This window comes from Ursus arctos, unplaced genomic scaffold (assembly GCF_023065955.2).
Source record: "Ursus arctos isolate Adak ecotype North America unplaced genomic scaffold, UrsArc2.0 scaffold_10, whole genome shotgun sequence".
NCBI classification, from domain to species: domain Eukaryota; kingdom Metazoa; phylum Chordata; class Mammalia; order Carnivora; family Ursidae; genus Ursus; species Ursus arctos.
The window spans coordinates 60,930,525-60,946,663 of record NW_026622764.1 but is presented as its reverse complement, the minus strand read 5'-3'; the positions used below and the strand labels follow the sequence as shown (position 1 = coordinate 60,946,663).

Sequence of the window (16,139 nt, the reverse complement as noted above, 5' to 3'; positions counted from 1 at the left end):
CTTAAAAAATAAACTCCCTCAACATTGATCTGTTCCATACCATTGAACAAAAGTTTGGTAACTTTTATTTAAAACTTATAGAAAAGTTATAAGAATAATACAAGGAACTCTCATTGAGTGTGTGTGTATTAAATATGAAACACATACTATCGGTAAATGCATACATATGTCATTGATATCTATGTGTATATAGCAAACACACGCACATACACATACCAGGTTCACCAGTTGTATTTATTTTGTCCCATTTAGTCCAAAATTCCCTGTGTATGTGTCCGTGGGTGTATGTATTTATTCTTGTCTGAACCAATTTAGAGTAAGGGGAAACATCCTATCTTTTTACTGATAAAATCAGTTGTTAAGCCAAGAAGTCTCACATTGATAAAATTATATTATCTAGTTCAAGTCTATATTCAACTTCTATCAATTACCCCTTTATACTTTTTATTCCCCTGGCTCAGAATTAAATTCCAGGTCATGGGGCGCCTGGGTGGCTCAGTCGTTAAAGCGTCTGCCTTCTGCTCAGGGCGTGATCCTGGCGTTCTGGGATCGAGCCCCGCATCAGGCTCCTCCGCTATGAGCCTGCTTCTTCCTCTCCCACTCCCCCTGCTTGTGTTCCCTCTCTCGCTGGCTGTCTCTATCTCTGTCGAATAAATAAATAAAATCTTTAAAAAAAAATAAAACAAATTCCAGGTCTTAAAATGTCTCTTTAACATCTCTTACTCTGAAAGAGTTCTTTGACTTTTCATTTTCTTTTTGACTTTACTCTTTTGAAGAGTGCCAACCAGTTATTTTGCAGAGTGTCTCTCAGTTGGGATTTGTCTAATGTTTTCTATGATTAGATCCAGATTTTTAACAGGAACACCCTTAAAATGATGTTGTGTCCTTGTCAGGGTATTTTATTAGAAGGCACATGACCATGATATTAGAAGTTATTTCCTCCTAGTATTGATGATATGAAGTTTAATAACTTGCTTAAGATAGCAATCAACAGGTTTATCTTGTAGAATTATTATTTTCTCCTTTGCAATCAATAAGTAAGTTGCAAAATACTCTGTGACATCCTTGACTGGCTCTTGACTTTAGTGCTTGGCCATTCAGAAAAATATCTGTTGTCTTTCAAAAATAGTGTTTATCAATCCCATATAACTTAGAGCTTTGAAATCAAGAATACCTACTCTGTTTCAGTAAATAAACTTTCTGCATCTATTCATCTAATTATAAACCTTTCATTTTAATTAATTGAATTAGGTCGACAGATTTTTTGACCATAAAAATAAGCCTTGCTTTCTTAGATTCTGGTTTACTCAGTCAGAGTATCTCGGTGTTTTCATACAGTGTTGCATTTTATTTGCCAATATTTTATCTATATTTGTTCACCTATATTTAATACAGATGATTGTTTATAGCTTTCTTTTATGTACTATCATTATGAAATTATGATATTAAATCTGAGCTGGATTTATGAAAGAAACTACTGAGTTTTTAATCTTTTTCTGGGGTCGAAAATAGTTTAACAAATGATAGAATCATCTGTTTTTTTAATGGTTAGATAAAATTCAGCTGTGAGCCCATCTGGTGCCAGCACCTTCTTAATGGAAGTTCTTTGATCACCTTTTCAATCTCTTTTATGGTAATTGGTTTAATCACTTTTTTATTTCTTAATTTAATTTGGATATTTTATATTTTGTCATGAAGTCTTTTATTTCTTCTATGTTTTTCAAATTTGTTGCCTTGGAGTTGCAGGTATTGTTTTATAATTCTTATCCATCCAGTTTATCATATCCTATTTGTTTTTCCATATATTCTCTATTGTTTTATCCTCCTAATACAATCATATTAAGTAGGCATCTAGGCTGAGTCTTTTGGGGAGTAGATTAGGGGAAAAATAAATACACACATACCTAGGTGCCTAAACGCGTTATCAACTGCAATACCTGGGTCCATGGCATCCGATTCTGGGCACTTGGCCCTGGCAATTACGGAATGAATGAATCACCTCATGCCTGTTGCATTAGCCAGCCCAGGCTGCCATGTAGACTGGAGGGCTTAAACAATAGAAATTCATTTCTCATAGTTCTGGAGGCTGGGAAGTTCAAGATCAAAGGGCTGGTTAGTTCCGTTACCTGGTGAGAGCTTTCTTCCTGGCTTGCAGATAGCTATCTTCTGCTGTGTCCTCACGTGGCAGAGACAGGGCAAGCTCTCTGGTGTGGCTTCTTATAAGAGCATTATTCCCATCATGAAGCCTCCACCCTTATGACGTCATGGAAACCTAATTTCTACCCAAAGACCCCAATTCCAAATACCATTACACTGGGGGGGGGGAGTTAGGGCTTCAACGTATGAATTTTAGGGGGACACAATTCTGTCCACAGTGCCTGCTATAGTAATACCAACTACTCATGTTGTGGGTTTAACTGTGTCCTCCAAAAGATGGGTTCAAATCCTGACCCCTGATACCTGTGAGTGTGACTCTGCTTGGAAATAGAATCTTTGCAGTTGTAATTAAGGTAAAATGAGGTCATAGGAAATCGAGGTGGGCTCCAATCCAACGCCTGATGACTTTATAAGAAAAGGGAAATTTGGACACAGACACAGGGAGAGAACACCTTATGATCACAGATACAGAGACTGGAGCGATGCATCCACAAGTCAAAGAATGCCAGGGATTGCTGGTAACTGCCAAGGCTGGGAGAGAGGCATGGAATACATGTTCCTTCAGAGTCTCCGTAAGGAAGCAATGCTGCCAATACCTGGGTCTTGGACTTGTAGCCTCCAGAACTGTGAGACAATACATTTGTATTGTTTTAAACCACACGGTTTGCGGTACTTTGTTATGGCGGTCCCAGGCAATTAAAACACCTGTTGTCGTTGATTCTGGTTGTTATATTATTATTTATTAACCATTCGGCTTAATCCTGACTGAAAAACCCTCCTTAAATATCACTCACATTACATCACTTCTTTGTTCAAAAAACTGATCAATGAAAGGGCCTCTGGGTGGCTCAGTTGGTTGAGCACCCTACTCTTGGTTCCGGCTCAGGTCGTGATCTCATGGGTCATGGGATGGAGCCCCATGGGGCTCTACGCTCCGCAGGGAGTCTGCTTGGAGATTCTCTCCCTCTGCCCCTCCCCCACTGGCTTTCTCTCACTTCCTCCCTAAAATAAATAAATAAATCTCTTAAAAAAGAACTGATCGATGATACACTATTTCCTCCAGTTATCACTAAACTGTTTATCTTATTCTCAAATTTCAAAACAATTACATATGTTGTTCATATTTTCTCTTTTTCAACCAGTTGAGCTCTTCATTGTCCAGAAACACTCCACATTTCTTCTGCTCTCCTGGTTTGTTCCCTTCATGCATCTCTACCAACCTTCAGTGTCAATCTCACACTTTGTTTAAGGTTGAAATCAAAATGCAAATCAAGCTTTTCATTCATTATGCTAACACTTCTTATCGCCCTCTCCTCTGAGTTTATAGAAAAGTTGGAATCTCTACCACAAAATTCTGCTCCTTATTACAAATCAGTTGCTTTATCTGTGCTTATCGGGATGACTACTCTTAGAGGGGAACATGATTTCATACTTCTGAAACTCCCTCAGGCCCAGAGCAGTGATAAGATATGCAAGAAAGACTTTCTAATTAATTTGCACCCACTACATGCATACTAATTATGCCTACTGCATGCATAATAAACCCCGCATTTAAACATACATGCATAAATCCTGGCCAAAAATTATACTGTTCTGACCTACTCCATTAATAGGACTTCTGACCTAAAGTTTTTCCCACTTCCAAAAAACGAAGAGGAAAGGAAACTTCATTCATTCAAAATGCAAAAAGGATCTAGGGCATGAGGACAATTCAACAAGTCATTTGAAGAAACATAGTGCTTTTCTCCATAACTCAGCACAATAATCCATTATAGTCAGAGAGCATGATAAGGAAACAGAATTTCTCTTTTGTCATCCACAAGAGTCATTTATTGGTCACTTTTGTCCTGAAAGCCACCTCACGGGAGATTCGAACTATCTGCCTGTCTCAGCCTTGGTCTTTGACAATAGTTACTCATTATCTAGAAGAGTGATTCAGTGTCTAGACTTTCCCTTTGCCTCTCCCATTGACAGTCCAATTACTGGCAGCCTCAAGTGATTCCCAAGTGCCCGCTTATCTTAGTCTGTTCTAGTTGCTCTAACAGAAATACATAGACGGTTTAGCTTCAACAACAAAAATTTATTTCCCACAGTTCTAGAGGTTGGGGAATCCAAGATCAAGGTGCAGACAGCTTTGAGTCTCGGGGAGGGCCCTGTTTCTGGTTTACAGATAGAGGCCTTCTCCCGGTACCCTCACATAACAGAGAGAGAGATCACTTCTCTCATGTCTCGTCTTTTAAGGGCACCAATCCCATATGAGGGCTCCACTCTCATGACTTAATTACCTCCAGGAGGCCCCACCTCCTATCATCCCATTGGGATTAAGACTTCACTCTATGAATTTGGGGAAGGGGAGACACAAACATTCAGTCCCTAGCACTGCTCTCATTTAAGGTAACTGCATACGCTACCACCACCTTCCTACTGATCTGTCTCCTAATGTTCTCCCCTTTGTCCACGCTGCCCTGGCCACACGGCCAGCTTGCTGCTCCTCAGACATGCCCAGTGCACGCAGTTCTCTCTGCATGGAATGTTCTCTCTCCAGATATCCCTATGTTACTTCATCCAGCAGGTCTCTCCTCTGATGTCTCACCCTCTGTTTAAAATACGTACATTGGTAGAAAGTTTGAGGTAGGTAAGGCCAACAGACCAGAGACAACTGCCATTGAAAGGGTAGTTTGCCGCTCGCAGTACCAAGAGGAGGCAGCATGCCAAATCATGTGGGGCCACAGGGGGAACACCGGAGTCTGTCAGGAGGCAAGGCGGGGCGGTGGGGTGGGCAGTGGGCAAGAGGTTACATTGTTTCCATGAGAAGGAACTGAAGAGACAGGATAAGTAGATTTAGGATTGGCTAGTTTAAATAACCTCAGTAGATTGTGCAGCAAAGGGTCTGGCCCTAGTTGTCTGATATCTGGCCCTGGAGAGATTAGAACAGGTGGATAGTGGCCTGGAGCATGAGGGCCAACAAAGGAAGTGGTTGAGGGGTGGACTCTGGATTGGTTGGTTTGAGTTTGAAAAACATGTTCATGGGAGAGCTGTTCACTACCCATAAGAACTGGTCAACCCTGAGAGGGGTGATCGCTACAGGGTCAGGAAGACCCCAGATGTCAAAGAATACAGAAAATAAAAGAAATGGTTAATATAGTCCTCAAGAGGCCTTCACTGATATCTTAAGAAAGCACCTCGCCATCTGTCTCCATTTTCTTACCCTCTGTATGTCTTCATAACACTTCACAGAATGTTCCTGAGAGATATTTGTTGTATGCCTTCCCCATGCTAGAATATAAACTCCGTCAGAACGCATTTGCCATGAGGATACTACCGTAACCCCAGCACATGAAATGTGCTTAGATCTGTTCTCTGCCCACAGCACATGCTCAACGAGTACTTGCTGAATAAATGCATAAATATTATATAAATGGTTACATGTAGCTTGGGATATAATTTTCAGTGACCGTGTCATATGTGGATTCTGCATCACCAACAATTACATGGACATAAAGAAAAAATGTGCTTGATGACAGCTCAATAATGGCAGTGTATGTGAAAAAGTATGTGTAAAACATTTGAATAAATTTTTTCAGGAAATATTAAAATGAAAAAACAGTATTTCTAAATTAAACAAAATTATGATACATTATACAATTGTCTGTGTTTATAATATGTGTTAATTAAGCATTATTTAATATGTAATTGATATGCATGTAATTAACACATTAAAATTTGCAAGCTGAAATTTAACAATTTCATCTACATCTCTCAAAATGTGTATATTCAAGTTGGTCAAAAACATTATCCTTGGGAGAATTACCTTGTATCGGGGTTGCTTTACATTCAAGGATATAAAATACTCTGAGTCCACTTATTTCAGGATTCTGTTCATGTCAAGGCATTGTTTAAAAAAAAATTGCTAGAAAGACATTAAAAAGCTAAGAAGAGAGTAAATTAATGTCCAGAGTAAGTTAATGTCAATCATGTAAACACAATAGGTATATAACCAAGCCATATCTTACCCTGGACAAGGAAAAGATCAGTTCCCTTCATGCAAGGAAGACACGGCAGAGGACGACAGAAGCAGAAATCACTACAGGAATAACCTGGAGCCCGTAAGAAGGGAATTAACTTCCCTTCACTAACAACTATGCTTTGTCCTGAAGGCCCTAGGGAAAAAAAATAAGAAACCAGAATTTTGAGGCTTGGTGAAGCCTGAAAAAGTGATGGTGCCATTGGGGAAACTGAGGAAAGGAGAAAGAGTCAGGAGGTGGGCTGTGTGAGATCTGGTTTGTAGATTTTGAGTTGGAAGTCATTGCAGAACATCCAAGAGGTCCTGAGAAAGAAGTGAGTTGAGCTAAACCGGAGATTCTCAGGCATGGGTGCAAATTAGAATCACCTGCAGAACTTCTAGTGCTTGAGCTCTCTTCTTCTCCAGAGATTCTGATTTGGTTCCTCTAGGGTGAGGCCAGGGCATTTTTTTTTTAAGTGGCCCAGAACGTTGCAAATCTCCTGGATGGAGAGAGAGGTCATTTTCAGGCTATTTATGTGGAGTAATCTTTCCTAGCTTAAGGCACTGCGGTTGATGGCACAGTGAGAGAAGCTCACGTGTGGGTTTTTGTCTCTGCTCTGCCACCTCCTGGATGTCGGAACCTTCAACAAGGTCATCAACCTTACTGAGACTCAGCTTTTTCATATAATCTAGATAACATCGTCTATCTGTAAGACTCGTGAGAAGATAGAAGTCTGCTGACTTACTGTATCTACTCAAACGATTTTTGTTCTCCCTTCCTTCTCTTTTTATATATGGAAGTCTTGAAAATGATATATATATTTTTAAAGATTTTATTTATTTATTTGACAGAGAGACAGCCAGCGAGAGAGGGAACACAAGCAGGGGGAGTGGGAGATGAAGAAGCAGGCTCCCAGCAGAGGAGCCTGATGTGGGGCTCGATCCCAGAACGCCGGGATCACGCCCTGAGCCGAAGGCAGACGCTTAACGACTGTGTTACCCAGGCGCCCCTTGAAAATGATATTTTTTAAAGCCATTTGGATAGTTGCTGATTTGTAGTATGTACTTTGCTTTAAAAACAGTTATTGACTAAGTATGTTCTGTGCTGATTGAGTCGCATATCCTATTTACTGGGTGCTGTAGAGGTAGTAATTGTGCTGATTAATAGAGCTTGTGATAGATGACGTACATTTAAACTTCTAAGATGGACAGTAATTGCTTGCATAAAACAGTGGAAAATGCTTCCTGTCCATGCCTACAAATCCAGACGGACCGTGGAACTTATTTTTAAAACGTGCATGTATAATCTACACTTATATTAAACATGCAGCACATACATAGCTCTGTGGTCTTCATCTGTATCTGTGAAGACTCATGTGTCCTTCATTTCCTTAACAAATCTTCATTTCCTTTTATATACCATGGAACTCAAAATCCTCCATCTTCTAAGTTATGCAGACTCTTTGACAGGAGGGATAATGTCTAAACCAAGAAATAGAGTCTGTGAGCCTCGGTAATAATAATAATAAAAAAGCAACACCCAATGAACTGAACTAGAAAGAAAAATCTAGGGAGACCTTTAAGGTAATTTGTGCTAATGATGTAGTTTGCAAAGCTAGCTGAATTAAACATTTAATCGGCATGCTCTCATTTGGAAATGTTTCTATTGACATTGCTCCCTTGGCAAACACCCATTTTCTCTCAATAGTTACAATATATCAACTACAGCACCAGGAAAGAGAGCCAAACACATGTGATCATCCAAAATGCCTTCTTACTGTTATTCAACTTTCAATAATCTACAAAATTATAGGAAAGCATCCGAATGTTTGCTATGGTCCGAATGTTTGTATCCTTCCAAATTCATATGTTGAAATCCTCACGCCCAACATGATGGTGTTGGGAGGGAGGTCTTTGGGAGGTGTTAGGTCATAAAGGTGGAGCCCTCCTGAACACGATTAGTGCCCTTATAAAGGAGACTTGACAGAGCTCCCTCACCTCTTCTACCACGTTGAGGACACAGCAAGAAGACGGCCATTTATTTATGAACCGGGAAGCAGGCCCTCACCAGACACACACCAGACTATCCAGGCACCCTGGCTTTGGACTTCCAGCCTCCAGAATTGTGAACAATAATTTTCTCTTGTTTTTAAGCTGCCTGGTCTATGGCATTTTGTCATAGCAACCCAAACAGGCTGAGACATGATAGTCATTATCATTATTATTATGGTTTTCAAACTTGACCTCCAACTCTTCATTTTCCCCCACTGTCTTGAGTTCCAAAGAAGCAGAACTAGAGATAAAGGTTCATATAAAATTGATTTATTAAGAGAATGAATATTGGGAGGCACTTCTTCATGGGTCTCTCATATTTCAACTTGTTTTATCAGCACTAGCTTGTTCTGAACTATCTTTTCACGGTTATTTAGTTAATAAAGGGCCTTAGAAGTTAGAGATAATGCCTCCTTCCTAAGTAAAAGATCAGTTTGTTTATTGTATAACATAATAAAGATAACATTTGCTCCTGGGACAAAGGTCAGATACGTTTGCTTATTTGCCAGCATAAAAGATTGAAGTTCCCTAAGCTCAAGGTTTCTCTCCTATAATGCGACCTACTGTGTGAGTGTCAATGGCTCTCTGAGCTTCATTCTATGGGAATTAGGGCGTAGGGAACCAATGTTAAAATGGAGATACTCTGGCTACTGCTATTGCTCTGTATCAAGCTGTCCTTTGTCGCTGACACAGCAGTCTCCTATCTTCCAGGACCCATGAACAGTAGCAGGTGGCCTGGCTAGCTTGCGAGGAGGGTAAAATCTCGGACCCCTCACAGTTGTTGACAGTTTTAGCAGGAAGGATGGGGTGCTGATAGGGACGTGATTTTTGAAAGAGGAAGAACGAGAATTTCTTGAGTCACTTAACAAAATTTGAAGGAAGTCCATGGAAACCTGTAGTGAATATTTTAGCCAAATTTTGTGCTCAACCAGGCAATAGGTGGTCCTCAATTGTAGTGTCTATTAATGAGGATGAATGGGGAAGGTGGTTGTAGGTCAACTATTAGGAAGTAATTTCAACACAGCTGTCAGAATGGTACCTCGAATGTTGCAAACATCCCTCTGGGTAGAGGGGCTTCCTTACCAATCTGGAGATCAGCCTCACATCCACACCTTTGTAACAACCAGTATAAAGGAGGGTGGCAGGAATTTCTACACTCTACAGACAACAGTTACAAAGATGTAGATGGTGAAAAGAGAAAAAATTTCAAGGGCAGAAACAAGCGAATTGTTAAAATTTGGGCTGCTAAGCTTGACCCATGAGAATGGGACATGTAGCGTGGCCAAATGGAAACAGGGCAGCCATCTTGTGACTCAGCCCTTCCTGCTGTTCCTGTCAACATTAGAGCTATTCAGAGATAAGAAGTCGTAAATTCTTTTGCAGTAGGTCGTGGCTTCAATGAGGGAACACTGACCCTCTTGGGGAGATTGATCTCATAAAAAAAAAAATAAATAAAAACTCTCACAGGAAACTACAGACGTGGCATCGGCTAGTAATTGAGCTCCTACCACTCGGGAATGGGTCTACACTGCTGATGAACATAACTCTCTGGTGTATGAGAGACTGACACGAAGAATTCTAGGTAAATTTTGTCATCAGCCCTCCTTCCAGGAAAACTTCCTTAGCTTTATGTTAAAAACAGGTGAAAAATTAAGAGATGTTACAGAGGCAACAAGCAGTAAATACCTTGAATTAAGGTTGAGCCCTTTCAAAAGTTGTCACTGCAGGAGTCAAGCCCAAGCCAGCAAGCACGTGTGAACTCTGCAGCCCCAACTGGGAAACAACATGGCTGTGGCTGTGCAATCCAGGGGCCCCCACAGCCGAAACTGATGGCATTGGTAGTGATGAACTTGCTGATTGATACAGGGCTTTATGTGGACTGAAAATATTGGGGCTTCCTCTGGTTGAGACTTGCTCCTCTCCTGTGCTGGCTGAAACTGAAAGTGAACTCACCTTGCTTACAGGTACACAGCTGCTCTGATCCCATCCTCCCCTGTATTCCAACCTCAGCTGCCCTAAGGATGTCTTAAGGTGACCAAAGGCCATATGCATATGTATGCGTATGTAGGAAGGGAGGAGAAGATCTGAAAGTTTTATGGCTCTGTAGGATGCAGGTACCCAAGTCACCGTGCATCTCTTGGGGAGGGAGGACTCCTGGATCAGCTAATGAATGGGGTTTAGGCAGAGCTCACAGTGGGGAGCCTTGTGGGAGGAGTCCTTTGGGCTGATTGGCTGCACTGTTGTCGTGGCTGAATGTATTCTCAGCGTCGGGACCTCACAGCTTTAGTGAGTCCTTTGAGCTACAAATCTTCGACTAGTCATTTTGATGATTTGAGTCTCTGGTAAAGGAAGGTGGTCTCCACTTGGAGATGCCCTGAACGGTTTTGGACTTGTTACCTCCCTGGTATAACTGCTGGGTGCACCTCTTTTGAGGAGCCAGCAGCTTGCTGGTGGCATCTTGTCAAAGCTGCGTGCCTAACCCACAGAGGTCTTGTGATTCTCAGCCTCATGTTCTTATTTTGGGTAGGACAACATGGAGCTCAATGACTGACAAGGCAGGAAGGGTTAAACAAGTCCCACTTTCAAATGAAAATGAAGTGTGAAGCCAGCTTGACACCAGGCAGTCCCTTCAAAGTAAGAACTTGGCTCAATTATTCCACCTGAGCTAGGAACCCTAAGGGCTACCAGCCTGCGGGGAGGCCACCTTGGAGACACTGTCACCAGCAATCTGAACACCTTTTTCCCCAGGCTGCCATCTGTCCCCTCAGGACTACACTTACCTGGAAGGCAGATACGAACTTCCCTCCCCCTCCCAAAACCTGGTGATTTAAGAGTTCTTTAAGTGTGTAAGACAACATAACAAATGGATCATATAGTCCTCAGAAAACTAAAGATGTCTTTCTACAATGAGACTCCTTTGTTACGGGGCCCGGGTGGGGGGAGCTCAATGGGAAAACTGAGTCATTATTTTTGTGTACCCTGAAGGAGTTATCCCTGCAATAGGAACCATCCAGTTAGAAAAGGCAATAAAAATCTGTCCCTGACTGTTGCTGAAGTGATCAAGGACAATATGTTGGTTTTTGAAGGCATTCAAATGGGTCTCAACTAACTGGCCAGAGCTGTCAGGGGTAGTAGAACTGCCCTAGACCTCCTCCTGGGGGCCAGCGCAGAGTCCATGCAATTGCTAATGTATCCTGTGTATCAGAATGAATGCCTCAGGCAAAGTGGAAGGGTCACTATGGGAATGAAGGAGAGAACTCTTGACTTTCTAGGTTGGAAGCCTATAGTTTATGAGATTTATTCAGCTGCTTGAGTCTGAGACTCGGGCTGCGGTTGGGATCAATATTGCAGGTTGGCCTTAACCTGGAGTACTATTAGCCTTAGCCCATATGAAGCAAGGTGAACAGTTTGGTGCCCACGTCTGTAAGTCAGGCCAATCAAAGTCATTGACGTAGTATAATGGTGGATAATTTCTTTCAGACACCAAGAAGATGTAGAAATAAGAGTAGAATACCACTAAATGACAACATTCTCAGGTCTGTCGTGTTTCTGTATGCTCTGTGGTCAGAGGAATTGGTTGCCTGTGTTCTGGATCACCTTGTCAAGGATGTCTGCATGGCGATCCACTTGGGAAGATAGAGATAGTAGAGCCTGTGCACTAAGGACAGGTTTGCTCACTTCCTGATATCAAAGGTTCAACATCCCTAAGTTCGGTGAGTTTCTCCTGCAATGAGACTCCTGGCCAAGTCATCATTTGGTCCTCTGGGTGCAGGGACTGGGGAACCAATGCCATAAAGATGCCTCTGGCTACTAGCTTGCTGTGTGTGAGAAATTGTCCCTTGTCTCTGATCCAGGCACTCCTCTTCCAATATCCATGAAACTGTGGCAGGCTACCTTGTTGACTCTGGCACATCTCCAGCCCTCCCCAGTTCTTTACAGCGCTCTCAGGAGAAACCTGCTGGGGAAGGAGAGCAGCCAGATGGGGAAGAAGGAGTAGCTAAGCAATGCAGTGGCTTCAAAGGAAGTCAGTGCTTACCCGCGTCAAATAGGGAAACACCGGAGTTTAAATTAAACCTCAAGTCTATCCTACTAGAGGTGAGAGGGGGTGTTTCGTAATCCCTCCCCACCTCAGGCTGTCATTGACCCTGGGCCCCCCTGGGGTGATAGTGGGGGCGGGCATACCACCCAGACACGTCCTAACAAAGAAGCTCTGAACGCATAGAAACCATCCTCCAGAGCCTGCTGGAGTCCGGATTAGCAGCACCCACTGCAGCCTGCAAAGAAGACCCCTGGAGCACACACCGCATACGCCACACCCGTATTCGTTAAATGCCTCCATTGTGGACGGTAGTGTTCTATGGAGGGTCTAGGTTGAACCAAAGCTGTGCCCAGAAGCCCTTCTGGATGTGTATCATGGCCAGAGACAAAAACAAGCCAAGGAAAACAGCGCTGGCTCCGCGGCTGGACAGCAGCCCGCACAGACAGTCAGGTTGGCTGAAGGGGAGAACTAGAGAAATGTGAGGATTTCTTTTCCTGCCTGTACTTTGTTATCTTACTTCTTTCCCCCTTTAAAACTTAGTCCCTGCAAACCACCAAGGGGAAAATATGGCCTTTCTAGACATTTGGAAAAAGGCCAAGAAATAACTTTAAAAAATCTTTTCTAACTACATCAAATACTAATAAATTGCTTGGGTGAACTGGAGTGTCATTTCTGCAGGGGTGTTTTGTTGTGTTAGAAGTTAAAAAAAGAAAAAAAAGACATAAAATGAAAGATAGAAAGGGATAAATAGATGTTCAGAGAAACAGGGTTGTTTTTTTTTAAATATCTTCAGAGCTATTCTGGGCTACTCCTCCCCTAAATTAATAAATCATCGCCCTCCCCGAATACAAATAGCATCACTGGAGAACAGCCGACACACACGCCCAGTACTACATACCTTTGTCCAAATAACTCTTGTCGAGCAGGAAGCTGCTCTCCCATCACACTGGCACCTCGGAATTCAACTTCAGCCATTGCAGGGCAGAATAATGACCGTGTCCATTGCACACAGCCTGTGGCAGGTGCCTTCACAGTTGAACTGCTTGATACAGCAAGAGCCACTCGGTACTTTGGATCTGTTTTGATGCAGCTTTATAATCTGTGTCCACACCGGTCCAGCAAAATACAATCTAGAAAAGACTAGGGACTGTGGATGAAATGAAAAGGAGCGTGAGCAGTTAGAGCCACATCCAGGAATGTAAATCCTGAATTAGATCGGATGGACACCACTGAGGAAAAGTCTAGAGAGACACCTCGGGGAATTGCTCACCCTTAAAAAGAACAGCCTGAGTTGCAGAACACTAGGGAACATTCTGAGCAACGACAAAGCTGATGGTCTTATTTATTGACTCACCTCCTTGCAAGGTCGGCTTTGGCATTTTTTATTTGTCTGCACTATTCTTTTTCTTCATCATTTCTTGGCAGAAATGAGGAAAGATGGTAATAGCTTGAGAGAAGGAAGGCACATTATCGGAAATATTAAGCAGATTGATAGGGCTGGTATGTGGTGGTGTGTTACAAATAGAGCACCCAGAATTGGACTGTGTGATATAGGAGAACCTGGCCGATGCCATGTTTTTTTGAATGGATTTAAAATATTTGCTTGCTCTCCTTTCTGGATACATTTTATTTGGGTGTTTGTTGGCCCTACAGTGGTTCTCAGCAGTTATTAAAGATGTTTCCATGAGAGCTTGCTTGTGATGTATTACCACAGACCTTCTTTATGCATTTCTTTTATTTCCTTTTTTTTTAAAGATTTTATTTATTAATTTGACAGAGATAGAGACAGCCAGCGAGAGAGGGAACACAAACAGGGGGAGTGGGAGAGGAAGAAGCAGGCTCTTAGCACAGAAGCCTGATGTGGGGCTCGATCCCAGAACGCTGGGATCATGCCCTGAGCCGATATATACACTCTTCAGCAAGCATTTTTACCATTTCTTTGCTTTGCAATATTACGTAGAGATGGAAAAGTACCTCTATTTTTAGTTTTACAAATATTCATAAATTGAAAATTCATGGAAACCCATTGAGGTCATGAGAAAGAACATTGGCACTATATCCCCAGAAAATCAAGCCTCTGCACTCCCTGCAGTCAGTCACTCCCTGCCCCACCCCCTATGCGTAATCACCCTTCGGAAGTTTGTGATAATAATATCCTTACCTTTCTTTATGATTTTACTTAATTTGTAATTTTAATGGCATTCATAAAACAATAGTTTTACATGTTTCTGAACCTTATATTAACAAAATCACACTACATGCATGCTTTTGCGTCTTGTTTCCTTAGCATAGCCTCATGTTTGCAGAATTCATCCTCGTTCACGATTGTAGGGGTAGTTCACTCATTTGCCTGGTTACAGTCATGTTATGGCTACCCGAGGATTTAGATACGCATATGTCCATAGACTCGTGGGTGGCGTTCAGGGTGGTAACAATGCCGCAGGTATTCTAGCGCGTAGTTACGTGAGATTCTTCGGGTATACACCTTGGAATGGATTTGCGAGATCACAGCATGATTCTTCTAATGTGTTAGTTAACACCAATCTGTTTTCCAACACCGTTGTACGAATCGACCTTCCCACCAGCTCTAAGTGAGAACTGTTGCCGTTCTACATCCTCACCAATACAGAACTATGTCAATTTTTAAGCTATTTATTGAGAAAAACATGTATATACAAAAATGTACAAACCATAAGTCTATAGCTCATGAATGATCAATAGTAAACACAACTAGGTAACTAGCACACAGGTCAAGAAATAGGACATTACCAACACCTCAGAAAATCTCCTCCCTGCCCTCCTTCCCAGATACTAGCCCTCCCTTCCCTTCTTCCCAACGGTAATTATTAACTGGACTTCCGACACTATAGGTTTGCCTGATTTTGACCTTCATATAAATGGAATCTTGTAGTATGTATGTGTGTTGTCTCTGACGTTATTCACTCAAAAGTATGTAAATGAGAATCTTCCATGTCCCTGAATGTGACATTCATTTGGTCTATTCATAGTATTCTGATATTTGAATAAACCACTATTTATTTATCCAATCTGCTTTTTTTTTTTGCTTTACTTCCTTTTTTACTTTTTTTTTTACTTTTTTTTTTATTAACAGTTGTGAGTGTGTGTTTTTTTTATTTGAGTGTAGTTGACACACAGTGTTACATTAGTTTCAGGTGTACAACAGAGAGACTCAACTTCTCTATATGTTATACCAATGGATAAGAAAGACATGGTGTGGAATATCGAATAGTGGACTATTATAGAATATTATGCAGCCATAGAGAAGGATGAGATTGTGCCATTTGCAACAACATGGGTGGACCTAGAGGGCATTATACTAAGTGAAATAAGTCAGACTGAAAAAGAAAAATATCATACAATTTTACTCTTATGTGGTATCCAATCTGCTTTTGATAGATATTTGGATTATTTCCCCCTTTCGTCTATTGCAAAGCATGTCGCTATAAACATTTCTGTACATGTCTTTGGGAATATATTTGCATCTGTTTCTATTGGGCATATTCATACTTAGTGGGTAGAAATGCTGGGCCATAGGCTATGCATATGATTAAACTCAATGGTTAATTCCATAGAGATTTTCAAAGTAGTTTCACCAACTTACATTTTCATCAGCAGAGTATGGGGGGTTCCCATTGCTCAACAGCTCATGTCTTAGTGTCAGTCTTTTAATTACAGTCAGTCTGATAGACACGATATCTTTAATTTTCATTTCCCTGCTTGCTACTTAGGTTTCATATCTTTTCTTTTTTTTTTTTTCTTAAAGATTTTATTTATTTATTCGACAGAGATAGAGACAGCCAGCGAGAGAGGGAACACAAGCAGGGGGAGTGGGAGAGGAAGAAGCAGGCTCATAGCAGAGGAGCCTGA

General features: G+C 41.6%; 1 long non-coding RNA gene across 1 annotated transcript in view; it reads right to left on the bottom strand.

Annotated features, from left to right (window-relative positions):
* LOC130543111 (uncharacterized) overlaps nucleotides 1-13,566 on the bottom strand; it is a 37,476-nt gene extending 23,910 nt beyond the window's left edge. The window contains exon 1 of the long non-coding RNA XR_008958159.1: nucleotides 13,150-13,566. This is a non-coding gene — a long non-coding RNA (uncharacterized LOC130543111). The remainder of the gene's footprint in view (nucleotides 1-13,149) is intronic.
* Between the last annotated feature and the right edge of the window lie 2,573 nt (nucleotides 13,567-16,139).